The sequence below is a fragment of the Sarcophilus harrisii genome, chromosome 1 (assembly GCF_902635505.1).
Source record: "Sarcophilus harrisii chromosome 1, mSarHar1.11, whole genome shotgun sequence".
NCBI lineage: Eukaryota > Metazoa > Chordata > Mammalia > Dasyuromorphia > Dasyuridae > Sarcophilus > Sarcophilus harrisii.
The window spans coordinates 169,255,547-169,269,849 of NC_045426.1; positions in this window are offsets into that span (position 1 = coordinate 169,255,547).

A 14,303-nucleotide genomic window follows, 5' to 3' on the forward strand; every position below is an offset into this window, starting at 1 on the left:
CTGGCTCACAGTGCCATCTCCGTGTTCCCTCACTACATGGGCATCTTTTCCTATGGATGACTTGGAAATCTAGGAAAGTATGTGACCCTGTGTGTGTGTATAAGGGGCAGGGGATAGCAGAGCTAGTTACTGAAACTTACTCTGCTTTTATAATAAAACACATTTTTCTTTTAACATATCTTTTAATTATTAAAACAAACAAATGAACAAATAACCATTAGAAGAAGATTATGAGCAGTGGTTTTGAGTGGACACTACTTACTGACTCAGTTAGGGGACTCAGGTGTGAGGAGAGTTTCTAGAGCAACTCACAGATGAAAAATAGCTAGCTAACATTTATAATTTAGCTGTATGTGCTAAGAGTTTTTACAAATATTATCTCATTTGATCCTCACAGTAGCCCTAGGGGGATAGGTGTTATCCCCATTTACAGATGAGGAAATTGAAGTGTTGGCCATCTCTTCTAGTCAGAGAAAGTCTAAATTTTTTTCTTTTTTTTTTTTTTAAATGAGATTTATTATAAAATTTGGTTTACTTATTTTAATTTTTAAAAGAATTTATGTATATTCATGATATCCTGATATTGTTGTTGATATTATATAATACTAAACATATATTTTACACATTTCTGACTTTTTAAAGTTTTTCTGTGTCATCTGCTAGCCTTCAGGTATCATCTGGGTCTTGCACAAAATTCCCCTCAAATTCTCATTTAACTTTTTATTCTGACTCACAATATATTGAAACTGCAATGGGGAAAGCCGTGATGTTAAAAAAATCATTGTAGTTTCTAAAGCAGAAGCCACTTCACCAGGTATAGGCTTATTATTGTCCCACAATATTGGGTTTGGCTTCTAGGCAAAAGGAATATGATTCCTAGATCCACAGATCTGGTGACTCAACTTTTATGAGTTTTGCGGTTGGTATTGCTTTTCCTTTATGCCTTGACTCTCGTCACTGGGGCTTTTCCTTGGCTTTGGTGACCAAATTCCTCAACTTGTACCCATTCTCAGAAATTAGGTCCTGTGCTTAAGGCTCTGTCTGTGTTCCTTGTTCCTCAGTACCTTCAGGCTTTGATCCTGTTTGTCTTTCCATGATTTAGCCAAATCAGTCCCTGTGTCTGAGTCTCTTCTTCCTTCTACCAGGCTTCCCTCATGTGACCGCTTGCCTGGATCTTCACTAGTACCTGCTGCCAGACTCTATTTTTACCACATTTAAGTGCTAAGATGCTTACCTACTCCTATTGCTAGATTGTGCTAATGGGGAATTATTATCTTTTTGCCTTCTTTTTTCTTTTCTTTTTTTTTTTTTTTTAAGTATTTTATTTATTTATTTAAAATGAATTTATTTAAAACTTAAATACAAAATTAGAAAAAACAAAATAGAAAAAGAAAGACAGAAAAAGAAAAAACAAAACAAAAAAACTATTGTCATGTGTCCAGTAAAACATCAGGGAGGATTCAAAATATATAACAATATATTTCCATGTCAAGAAAGCATATATAGTAGAAGACATTGTATTCATAACTATTTTTTCTTTGCTTCCTTTTAAGTCTTCTTTTCTTCTTTGCTGTGCACTTTTTACTTTATTCTTTTTTCCCTCCTCCCCCACTTCTCCTAAGCAGGCTGCAGTTAAGCACAGATATATTTATGTACATACATAAAAACCTACACACATACATAGCCACCCACATGCAGACTCATATATATCCATATAATAAATACTCATATAGACACATATAGTTATATATACATATGTGTATATATATATATATATATATACATACACATACATCTAAAACAACATTAATATGGCTAACATGTAATATAGATTTCTCTCTTGATTGAATCTTTTTTAAGTTTTAAGTTGCTCTGGGATAGTCTACCCTCCAAATGTACCTATACCTGATTTGTTTTTGTTAGTCCCCATCTAAGCTTCACATGCTTAGTAATGACAGTCTACTTAATAATTCTTAACTCTTTCTTAATGCTCCAATTTATCTAAGTTCAATGATTCTTACCTTTGCCTTTTTTTCTAATAAATTCTATTCCTGATCATTGTTGCTATATTTGTGTATCTCATTTCCTAACCCTGCTACCTCTTCTACTTTTCTCTACCTGTTAATTTGCCTTGCTATTATTTAATCTCACCCCTACCAGGGATCTCTCCCTTTTCTTCTCCCTCTTTCCTTTCTTTTCTTGGGGTGTGTGTGTATGTGTTATTTCCTCTTTTACTCATTCCTGATGCAAATAGGTCTACCAGCTCTCCCATATTTAATTCCTCTGTTCTGATTCTTGCTTTTGTACCTCAGTTCTATAGCATAATTACTATTTTTGTCTTTTTCTACATGGTTTTACTTTTTAGAGTCATATCATACTCAACTCTACCCCTATCTTTCTTTTGGACTACCTATTTTATTTTTTCCAATTACTTGTAAAAACAAATTTTAACATTCATTAAAAAAACAAACAAACTGGAATCCCAAATTTTCTCCCTCCTTTCCTTATCTCCCCAAGACATAAACAAATTGATATCGGTTATATGTGTGCAATTATGTAAAATATATTTCCATTTAAATTATGTTGTGAAAGAAGAAACAGACCAATAGGAAAAAAAGAACATGAAAAAAGTAGAGTGATCTGCATTCAGACTCCATCTGTTCTTTCTCTGGAGGTGGATAGCATTTTTTACCACGAGTCCTTTGGAATTGTCTTGGATCATTGTATTGCTGAAAAGAGCTAAGTTATTCACAATTGATCACTGTACTGTTATTGTATATATTTGGGTTCTGCTCACTTCACTTTGTATCAGTTCATGGAACACATTTTTGCCTTCTGCCTTATACCACGTACTTATTGAGCTTAGACTTGGAAGAAGATTGATCCTCTCATTTCATAGATGAGGGAACTGAGGATGCAGAAATAAATGGATCATTTAAAAGGTTATTCAGCAAGTAAATGGTGGAGTAAGGATCTAAATCCACATTTTCTGATTCCAGATCCGGTTCTCTTTTTACTATAACATGTTGAACCTAGCTTACTTTCCTCCTTGTGCTCAACCCTGGGACTCATTTACTTGACTTACCTGTCCTGCTCTGGGGTAGTCTATCCTCCAAACACACCTCTACCTGGTTTGTTTTTGTCAGCCTTCACATGCCTCGTAATTACAAAGTCTACTTAATAATTCTTAGATCTTTCTTAATGCTCTGATTCTGCAGTCCATTGATAATCTCAACCACCTCCACAGTAGTGCAGATTAGAATTCTCCGGCGCAGCAACCTGTCTTTTGTGAATCTTGTCTGGATCCTTCCCCAAATGCACCATGTGGGATTTATTCAATATCTCTTCTGCTGAAAGTCTTTTCTGCTTACGTTATCTTGATATTATGTATATACTAATGGCACACAAGGACACCCATCAGCTTACTTTTATTCCCTCTATGTGAATAGTGCATCTTTTTCTGCCATACATTTTTCTAATGATATCTTTTATGCCATTTCTGCACATTTTCTTATTTGTAGCCCACTCACACCCACTGTGTATCTCTCCATTTCTCTTTGGGCTTTCTTAATGAGTGAAACACCTAAATTCACCCAAAGAGAATGTGTCAAGTGTAAGACCACTTGACTAGACCCTCAGTAACTGGATCACTCTCCTGCTCCATGTTCTATGCCTAGTCTGGGGGTGTATTTGAGTTCAGTTCTGGGGATCATGCCCCTGGCAAGAAGGGGCTCTTCCTCATCTTTGGTTTTTTAACAGGTCTCCTCCCCACCTACTCTGCTACATCCCAGAATATTGTTTTAATTATCAATTAGATAGGAGTCTCGGTAAAGGGCTTCAAAAGTGTGGAAGTAAAATATGTACAATATAAATCAGTCTTGGAACAGGTAGTTTATTCCTACACACAAAAATGAATACTAAATATAAAGAATTACATAGCATATTAACAGACTTAAGAAGATTTACAGGATTTAGGAACTTAATTTAAAACTGTGGTTACATTTGGCTGGGAAGTTAATATTTAAGCCTCATCAGACCAGATTTATAAGATTGTTAATTAGTCATCTTATATTTTACCTTGGTATTGCCTTGTCCAACTGTTTCCAGCCTGGTCTATGGGTACAATATCCAGATTTGGCAATCCTTTTTTCAGAAGCCGTTCTCTCTAATAGAGAAGCTTCCCCTACTGTCAGGCAGCATCACAGCTGTTCTTGTTGCTGCTGATCCCTCCTTTCATTGATCTGAGGACCTCCAGGACTTTTGAACTCAAGGTTCTTCCAAGCTTGGGCATGTCAGTGTGGAGGTTACTCATTCACCTAAGATTAGGGGGGGAAACAACTCACAACCTTGCTTAGTTACCACATATGCTTAGGACCTTTTGGAGGTCAGGTGGTAGATAGAGACAAATTGCCTTTTCCCATCTGATTTTCCAGATGAAGCTAGAGGTAGTCCCTGTAATTCAGCATGAGACAGACATGACTAGAAGCACCAGTCTTCTATGTGTTTATTTGAGCAGATAACTGGACATGCCTCTGATAAACCTGCAGCAGCTGGATTTGATTCACTTTGGTCATCATTGGTAAATAATTAACCAATTCCTCCCAGAAAAAGTTACCAACTAGAGGAATATCATCTATTGACCTTATTCAGCTGGATGACTGACTGATAATCAGAAGTTCTTTTTTTTTTTTTTTTTTTTAATTTAATAGCCTTTTATTTACAGGATATATGCATGGGTAACTTTACAGCATTAACAATTGCCAAACCTCTTGTTCCAATTTTTCACCTCTTACCCCCCCCCACCTCCTCCCCTAGATGGCAGGATGACCAGTAGATGTTAAATATATTAAAATATAAAAGAAGAAGTTCTAATGGAAGAGACTCTAAGTCTATATAGGAAGAAACAAGAATTGAGAAGGAGGAGAAGGTTGTAAAGAAGCACATTTTTCTTGAAAGTAAAAACTTACTCACAATCAAGTTCTCCTACTATTCTAAAAGTATTGTCTAGGAAAGTAGTCATCATTAGAAATTTTCAGTTAGAAACTATATTATTACTTTTTGGGTATCATAGAACCATAAATCTTTTTTTTTCTTATAGAATATAAACTCCCTGATGGTTGGAAGCTTTCCATTATTGTCTAGGTATCTCCCTCCAGCACCTGGAATCTAAAAGTGATTAATAAATACTTGTTGATTTATTAATGCAAAGTTGCAAACTGCTTAGAGATCATTTAATCAAACTCTCATTTTACAGATGAAAAAAATTGAGCCCGGAGAGTTTAAAGGAATTGTTGTTCAAGATTTCACATAGATTAAGTGTCAAAAACAAGAGTCAAACACAAGTCCCATGATTCAAAAGACAATGCCCTTTCTTCTGCACCAGGGATGCTGTGCTGAGGAGTTCCTACTTAGGTTTGGATTGGATTACATGTGTTCTCTGATATCTTCTAATTCCAGGACTCTGTGAAAGGTGAGTTGTTTCTGAGGTGTACATGATCACAGAATTCCTTATGTTCAGACATCTTTTACTCTTGGTTTATTTCACTTTGATATCACTAAGGGACCCTTAAGAATAAACTGTTCAAATGAAATTTCTGAGACTTTGGGTTAAAAAAGCTTCATGAGGCTCAGTGATATAAGACTATTCAAATTTTCCTGGTCCTTTTTCCACTTGACTTAATTTATAATGAGTCTCTTCAAGATTTTGGTTTTGTTTTTAAGATAATGCCTTCTGATTATTTATTAATAACAACTAGAACAAAATAGTTCCATATGAGGTGATGTTTTGTTTTTCTGAGTTGGATGAATCATGCAAATCAGAGAGGGAACTTGGCTGTTGAAGACAGGTAATATTGCCTCTCTCTTTGATCTAGTATAGTGCATTAGTCAAACGAGAACAATTCCTGAGGGCAGGAAAGGGGATTAAGAGCAGGAGAGAAAAATTGCCTCCGGGAATAGAATGGTGATGGTATATTTTATCCAGAGTGCTAAGAAACTTTTATGGGAAGTTTTAGTATTCTGTGTTGTGCAGTTGGGTTTGAATTACTTTGATCATCCCCGTAAGTAATTAACGACCTCCCATTATAAAGATTTGGGAAGATTGCCCTTCACCTAGTTAGTGTATAATGGCAGCCACCATGAGCTCTCTCTGACTGGAATGTCAGCTCTGCTGAGGATTCCAAGGTTGACTTTGAAACTTCTTGGCTTAAATACACAAAACAACAAAATAAAACACTTGTTATCTTTGGAGTAACTTGACATTCTCTACAAGATCATACAACTTTTGGTGAACCTTTCATTTGGTCCAAAATAATTAATGGGTTTCCCTCGTGATTTCTAACCAGTTCTTCTTCCAGACTATATAGCTTGTATATCATAGATCTTTAAATTAATGATCCTAAATGAAATGTCAAAAGTCATTCCCCTTTCTTTCCCCTCCTCCCCCCCCAACTTCTTTCTTCCCTTAAACTGGAGGAGGGAAGAATCTAGAGCCTTAGGGAGGATGGGGTAAACAAACCCACTTTGTTGGTTTGTTCATTGAATACTGTGAGGAGATTGTGGGTTAGGTATTGAGATAAACATAAGCATCCAAAGAATGGTGGGTGAGGCGGTACATCACAGGCAAGCAAGTGCCAGACTCCCTAGTCTTCCAATCTCCTTTGGTGGGATACTCACCCTGATGAAAAGAGCTGCCCACTGAGTTTCTGCTCTTCTATCTGATTGCTGTTGGTGTAATAGGAGGGGATCTTAAGGCCATTAATATGTGGGTGGTCCGGACTGCAATTCCCTTTCATAAGCTTCAAGGGCATTGTTATTATGATGAAGAGTTTGCTAACCTTTCATGCCTAGATTAGATTAATTTAGCTAAACTAATAGTTTGCTAACTCTGAATTTTTTGCCAAAATATAGCTGAGCAAAATGGTTATTAGGTGCATAGGAACTTTTTGATACATAAGTGGGTCAGTCAGTGGTCAAACATGAAATCACTTCTGTCCATTAGGACCTTGCCATAGGCCCAAACTAACAACTGGTAGGTTGAGTTGGAAGAGGTTGGTCAATAGAGAAGAAATGCCCTTAACCATCAAACAATTTTTTGATGAATTCTAGAATCTCAGAGTTGATCTTAAGAATCTCAAATGCTGTCTGAGCCAAAAAAAAAAAAAAAAATCATTTACAACAATGACATCAAATTAAATAGAAATAGGGGCTACTAAACCATAAGGGTCCCTGAAGCTGCAATGTTGACTTAGAGAACCACAAATTAATATTATCTATGTTTTATTTTATTTTTTTGTTTCCCAATTATAATTTAATCTGGTTCAGGCAGCACTTGGGAGTGTTGTGAACTGTACACAGTTGTATGTTTGATGTCTCTGCTTTACACCATCTTGGTACAGTCAAAAGATTGATGGCTTTTGGAGTCAGAGGAGTTGAATTTGAATCTCAATTCTGCCAATTACTGTGCCGATCTCTTGATCTCTGTTCCTCTATTTCTTCAGCTATAAAGTGAGGGGATTCGATTAGATGATCTCCAAATCCATGATTTTCTTATGCTGGTGGCCATTTCCCCAACAAGAAGCTGGAGCAGAGCTTTCATTTCTTGTTCCAGTGACAATGTAGAGTTTGAGGGCTTGCTTTCAGCCACAGGGATGCTCACTGATAAAAAGACTTGGCATTTTAGTATGACATAATTGGAGAGGCAGCTAGGTGATACAGTGGCTATAAGATTCATCTCCTTAAGTTTAAATCCAGCTTCAAACACTTAGTAGTTGTATGATCTTGGTCAAATCATTTAACCCTCAAATAACTTAGCCTTAATTTCCTCATCTGTAAAATGAGCTGGAAAAGGAAATAGCAAACCAGTTAAATGTCATTGGCAAGAAAACTCCAAATGAGGTCATGAAGAGTCAAACGTGACTGAAATGACTGAAAATAACAACAAATGAAGTAGTTGTCCTTGGTTGCCCCCACTTTTCTTCTCCCATCTTGGTAATGGCAGCAACAGGGGATCTATCAGTTCAAAGAACAGCTTCTGCCTTGGCTATTACTCTCAGGAATAACAAATAAGGCACTTTTGCTTTTACCCTCCTGGGTAGGGATTGGGGGAAAGGACGGTATTCTTTCTTTTGTTCTGCTACTTTCCTGGAAATGCTGACTCCATTAGGTGAGCTTGTACTTGGGCTCCTACTGGCTTTGTCTGCTTTGGTTTCCTTTCCATGACTAAACATGATTTATTCTCAGGATGGGAGTGTTGAGATGAGGAACTGATGTTAGTTTGACAGGTTCATAGATCCCGGGTTCAATCAGAAGAGCAGATGGTTATGGCAGTGATAGTAGTGAACATTTGTCCATTGGAAAAAAGGGTCACCAGCAAGATTGTCCCAAGTCTAGATGTTTATCAGCAGATGTATACTGGGCATTATGTGTATAGTACATCATTATGGTAAAATATAAAGTGGCTACAAACTGCTTAATTATTGACCTGCTAGCAGATGGTAATAGTAGTTAGGGAGTATGTTACTGAATTTGTTTTTGTCAAATGTGTTCTTGTTAAAGTCCTATATTTAGTATTTCTTTTGTGTAGAGTAATAAATTACCTTTCTTCTACTTGATTCACATGAATACCTATTTATTCTCTTCTTTTTAGTGAAAGATTGTAGACTAGAACCATATGTAAAATCAATCAACCAATCAATCAAGAAACGTTTAAGTACCTACAATATATCAGGTACTGTGGTATACACTTTGCAATGCAAAAAGAGGCAAAAGAAGTTCCTATTGTCAATGAACTCATATTCTAAATCAACTCTGGGGCTCTGGAATAGAAGACTTAATGATTCAAGGGGTATGAGAGGAGGGGATGGTTTACCCTTGTTATCACAGGCCAGTCTCCCCAGGGCCGAACTTAGTCCAAATCATATTCCTAGGTTCAGAATAGGAAGTAGGCGCAGTATCTCAGCTACTGTGATGATCCAACAATATCTTAAGATTAGACAATGATCCTTTTATATCCAAATGGGATCTATTATCCTAGGGGATACTTTGTAACCAACTTACAAATTGGTTACCTTAAACTGGTAAATTTAAATCTTTTCTAAAGAATTATAAGTAAATGCATCTGAATCATAGGATCATAAAGTATTGGAAAGGATTCTGAAAACTTTCCCTAAACTGCTCTCAGTTTGCCCCCAAACACAGTGCACCATCCTATATAGCCTTCCTTTCTCCTATGAAGAAGGAGGGGATCCCCTGGCAGCCCTGATGTCTCAGTGGAAAGTCAGAGGTAATGCTGCTCCCAGGGTTAGAAAACAAACTCTTTCAGCTCTCAGTGATTGAAGATGCGTGTGTAAGTAGGAAGGAGAGGGCCATTTGGAATGCTCTCAAGGAGCACTGAGCCTTGAGCATCTAGATTCCTTTTCTCTGCCTCTGGGTTACCTATTCTTTTATGAGGTTGACTCCATGGCAACACTAGGTTCTTTTTCTTTTCTTCAAGACTAGTAGCTATGACTCATTGGAGGCAAAAAGCCATGGTAATTATCACAGCTATGGTTTTTCCACTAGTAATAGATAACAGAGTTGGACTATGAGGAAAGCTGAATACGGTAGAATCAATGCTTCTGAATTGTGGTGCTAGGGAAAACATTTGAGATAATCTCGGACAACAAATCAATCGATATTTAAATGGATTCAGGAAGGACAAATATTGAAGCTGAGATTAAATATTATTATATTAAAGACAGGACTCCTTAGAAAAGACTGTGATGTTGGGAAAGATTGAAGGCAAAGGGAGAAGGAGATGACGAAAGATGAGATGGATAGATAACATCATGGAAACAAACATAAACTTGAACAGTCTTCAAGAGATAGCAGAGGATAGAAGAGCCTAGTATGTTATGCTCAATGGGTCATGAAGAACTGGACATGATTGAACCACAACAAAAATTGCCAATGCCCATGCTGCCTTGATATCATTTAGCAACATTTGGAGATGATCCAAGAACATGTGGGAATATGTGCCCTTGGATAACTTATATTTTTTTTGTGAGAATTTAGAGAAATTCACTGAATCACTTATAGGGGCAGGGAAAAGCATTAACCTCCCATTTGGTTAAAGGTTAAAAAATGTTGGATGGCTAATGTAGAGGCTATGTGGATACTCCCTGCCCCAGGTCCAGGTATGTGAAGATGCATTTTACAGGGAGCAAACTGAGCTTGGCAAAGAACCTCATTTCCATATGTCTTTGAGGTTAATTCACTACATTCCAAATGTGAATTATATGATGGTACAGATGGGGAATGCATTCATTGATTCAATTACTAAACAAATATTTATTGAACACCTACTATTTGCAGGAAAGTCTAGGAAAACAAAATTTCCAACAAATTGAGAAATAACCACAGGAAAGTGAGGAACAAGGATTCACTGACTAAAATATGAAGTACCTAAATCTATTCAATCTATCCTAGTAAAGCATGTAATATGCCCATCTTTTGATTCTGAAGCACCTATAAAGAATTTGGGTTTGGGATCCCAGTGGTTTGCCATGATCTCAGTTTGTGTTCAAGGTTTACAGTTCAGCTTTACATAGCATGTTAAAGTTTACAGAGCACTTTAGAGGTGTTCTTTTATTTTATCTTTTTTCAACAACCTTGTTTAATTTCCACTGTAGATGAGAAAACAGACCGAGAGCTTAAAGGACTTGCTCAAGTTCACTAAGTTAGCAGGCAATATCAACTCATGCCCGTTGGCTACAGATTCAGCATTTCATTTCAACTCAATTGAGTATTAATTGAAGCGCTCAACTAATCTCCATTCTCATCAAGTTCTTCACACAATATTGGCAATAAGAGATAAACACTTATCAAGTCCCAGATTCTCTATTTACCTATCTATACCACTCTGAAGTCCTCTACAAAGTTAAGTAGCTAATGAGTCAAATTGACAATTATTTCTATTCAATTGGCACAGGCTTACTCATTCCAATTAAATAAGCAAACAGCTATTTCCAAAAAGACTTTGCTGGTTAAAAGTAAAAATCTTCCCTGATTTCCTCCATTACATGTCCCTTCTTTTTAGGCTTCTCCTGGGTCTGATGTATATATGAGGATCTTTCAAAATTGAATTCCTGGTTCTTCGTTGATTTAAAAAATGGATACTACTCAATTTAAAAACAAACTAATTGTCAAGTATTTGTACAGTGCCAAGTTCTCTGTACAAGTAAGCAATTAATGAATGTTGAATTATATTGGCTTAATTTATACACGGTTTTTTTCATGTTAACTAACAGATGTATCTGTGAACAAGATAGGCTAGGGATTTATTATTCTTATTACCATTTTACAGAAAAAGAAATTGAGACTTAGGTCAAGTAATTATATACAGTTTGATGGGTTGGAAAAAGCAGGAGGCTTGGAGTCAGGAAACATGGCTTCAAGACTTGGGTCCCTCACTTAACTGTGTAAACTTGAACAGCACAGCTTTATCTATCTGGGTCCAAGATCCATCCTCTTTCAAAGGAAGGGATTAGGCTACACAAGCAATTTCTAACATGCCTTCCATCTCAAAAATCACACAATTAGCTTGTGGCAGGGCTGATAGCCAGTGTCTGTGGCCATTTTTTATCCTCAGGTCATTAGTATTCCCTATGAGTCAGTTATATGACACTGATGACTAGAACCCACTGGCGTGGGTTCTTCTGAATCCATTTTTTTGGTACATGATGTGATAAATTGCATTAGTGGTACTGCTGTTGCCCTACTGTCCCTCATTGGGTCTTAAATTGTTCCATTTTAAAAGAATTATGTGGAAAATTCCCTTAGAGCTGGGGAAAGAATGAGATGTAAATCTAGCTTAGCATGACTGATAAACCCCTTTGCTAACAGTTTTACTACCAGGGATATTAGGTGGTAGCAGCTTTTACTGTGTATGGTTGAAACTGACCTTTATTGCATCTGTCTTGCAATACAATTCCTGTTAGAGTAAAGATGGGATTGATGTTTCTCATCTTTTTCCAATGAACTTTTCATCATATAACAACACAGTTTCATGCTATTCGTGGTTCTTGTTTTCAACAGAAGTCTTACACATCACTACAACCCTGCAATTCAGATGTAGAGTTGGGCTGGTCTTTTTGACTCTAGCTCTACTCACCCAACTTTTTGTCTCTTCAAAATTAGTATCATTTTGTAGAAGAGACACTTGGACATAAAAAGAGCCCTACTTTCTGGTGTACTCCTTCACTTACCAAGACCTTGAATTTCAAAGATCTTAGATATTGCCTTATTTCTTTTGTGTCCAAATAGATTCATTTTCTCCTCTACATTTATGCATAATTCATTGAGGGTTCCAAGCTTCGGATGGTCTTTCACTGATATTGAACTCATTTTTATTCCCATGATTCCCTCCCCTTCTTTCTCCCCTCTCTTTCTTTCTACTCTTCTTTCCTCCCTCCTCCCTTCTCCCTCCCCCCCCTTTTCCCTCTTATTTCTTTATAACAACCAGAATTGCTACCTTTAAGACAATACTCTTTCCTGAACCATACTCTGGAGCTGATTTCTTCCTCCATGTCTTTTGGAATCACCAGCCAAAGGCTCACTTCTGATATTTTAAAAATAGATCCAGGGGCTAACAACTGTGAGCAGCTGTGTTCCTATAGCTTTGGATGCACAGCTGTTCCCCTTTTTCTAACTTCTTCAGATTCTCCAAACCTTGCTCTTTTATTAGGTGGAACTGTCTCCAATTAAGTCCAAGAATTCCCCAGGCTCTACTCATGATTGCATCCTGGTTATATAGCAGCATTAAAATATATAGATAACATTGTTTCACAGTGTATATAATAGACAGTGGAGCAGTGCAGTGGAAGATTTGTATTCTCAAAGTCTAACACTTTGTCAAAAGCTTTGTCACTAGAGGTAGAAATAATAGACAATACATAAAGATGCATTCCAGGACATTGGAAAGGAGGAAGTATGGTACAAAAACATTATTAAATACTTACTAAAAACAAATATCAATTTTATTCAATATATTTGCTTTTGAGACTTGAGGTTATGATTAAGGCTTTAAACTAAAAATGGAGGAGGGAGAAAACTAGCCTCCACAGATCTCTTGAATCAGATTCCACAAAGAGAAGTAGGCACAATAGTAGGGAGGAGTGGTAAGTTATCTGTGGGAGTAAATATCCAAGGAGACAGGTACTAATAATGGTTCTTCAATCTCTAAATGCAAACTTGCAGTTTAGATGACAAGCAAAGTTAACGAGACATTTTAACAAAAAATATAATTTACTTTCATAGGTATCAGTGATTTCTTGATCACTATAGATTATGACTGGAAAATGATCATGAAATAGCATATTTTCTTTAAAAGAAACAAAGTAGATGAGAGGGAACAATGAATAGTATTATATATCTAGGAGATATATTCATGTGGAAATCCATGAACTAGAAGGAAAATGGAGGGGGAAACCAAATAATGAAAAGGATATAATGGATTACTTTATTATTCAAAAGTCTTAGAGACAAGTAGGAGGGATTGGTCTCCAAAACTTTCAGGAACCTTGGAAGGAAGTGATCAAACCATCTTAAAGTTCATGATAAAAAATGAAAAATGATAGATATAGTTTGATGTATATTCTTAGACTTTGGAAGAACAGGAATGAGAGTTCATAGAAGGCTAATTAGCATCCCAGAGACTTTGAGTCTTGTTGTTGTTGTTGTTTTAAATGACAGTTAGGCTTAAATGGCTTGTCCAGGGTCATAAAGCTAGAAAGTATCAGAAGCTGGATTTGAAATTAGGTTCTTCACTACATCACCTAGCTGCCCCCAGGCTATGCTTTTTTAAGGTGAATTTAGCTCTAGAAGGTTGAGAGATTCTCAAAAAAGTAATTTTGTTGACACAAATACAAATAATTTCAGCAAAGAAGACTAGGAGTGTCATCATCTAAGGACACTGGTATGGCTACCTAGAGACCTCATTAACTACTCACTATATATATATTAAAGAGAGATGAGGGAGAAAGAGAAGTGAGAAATAGAGAGACAGAAACAGAGAGAGACAGAGACAGACAGACAGAAAATGAGAGAGACAGAGACAGACAGAAAGAATGGTCATTGAGGATAAAGAGAAAAAATGATACAGTTCTTTTAAGACTAACATTAGGGATAGAGAATAGACCTATGATTTAATTAATACAGGGAACTCCCAAATGAGGACATGTTTTCTACATGTACAATTGGCGTCTTTTTTGCAACTTAAGAGTTTTAGAGAGTTGCTTAGAGCTTTGAAGTAAAGTGACTTGTGC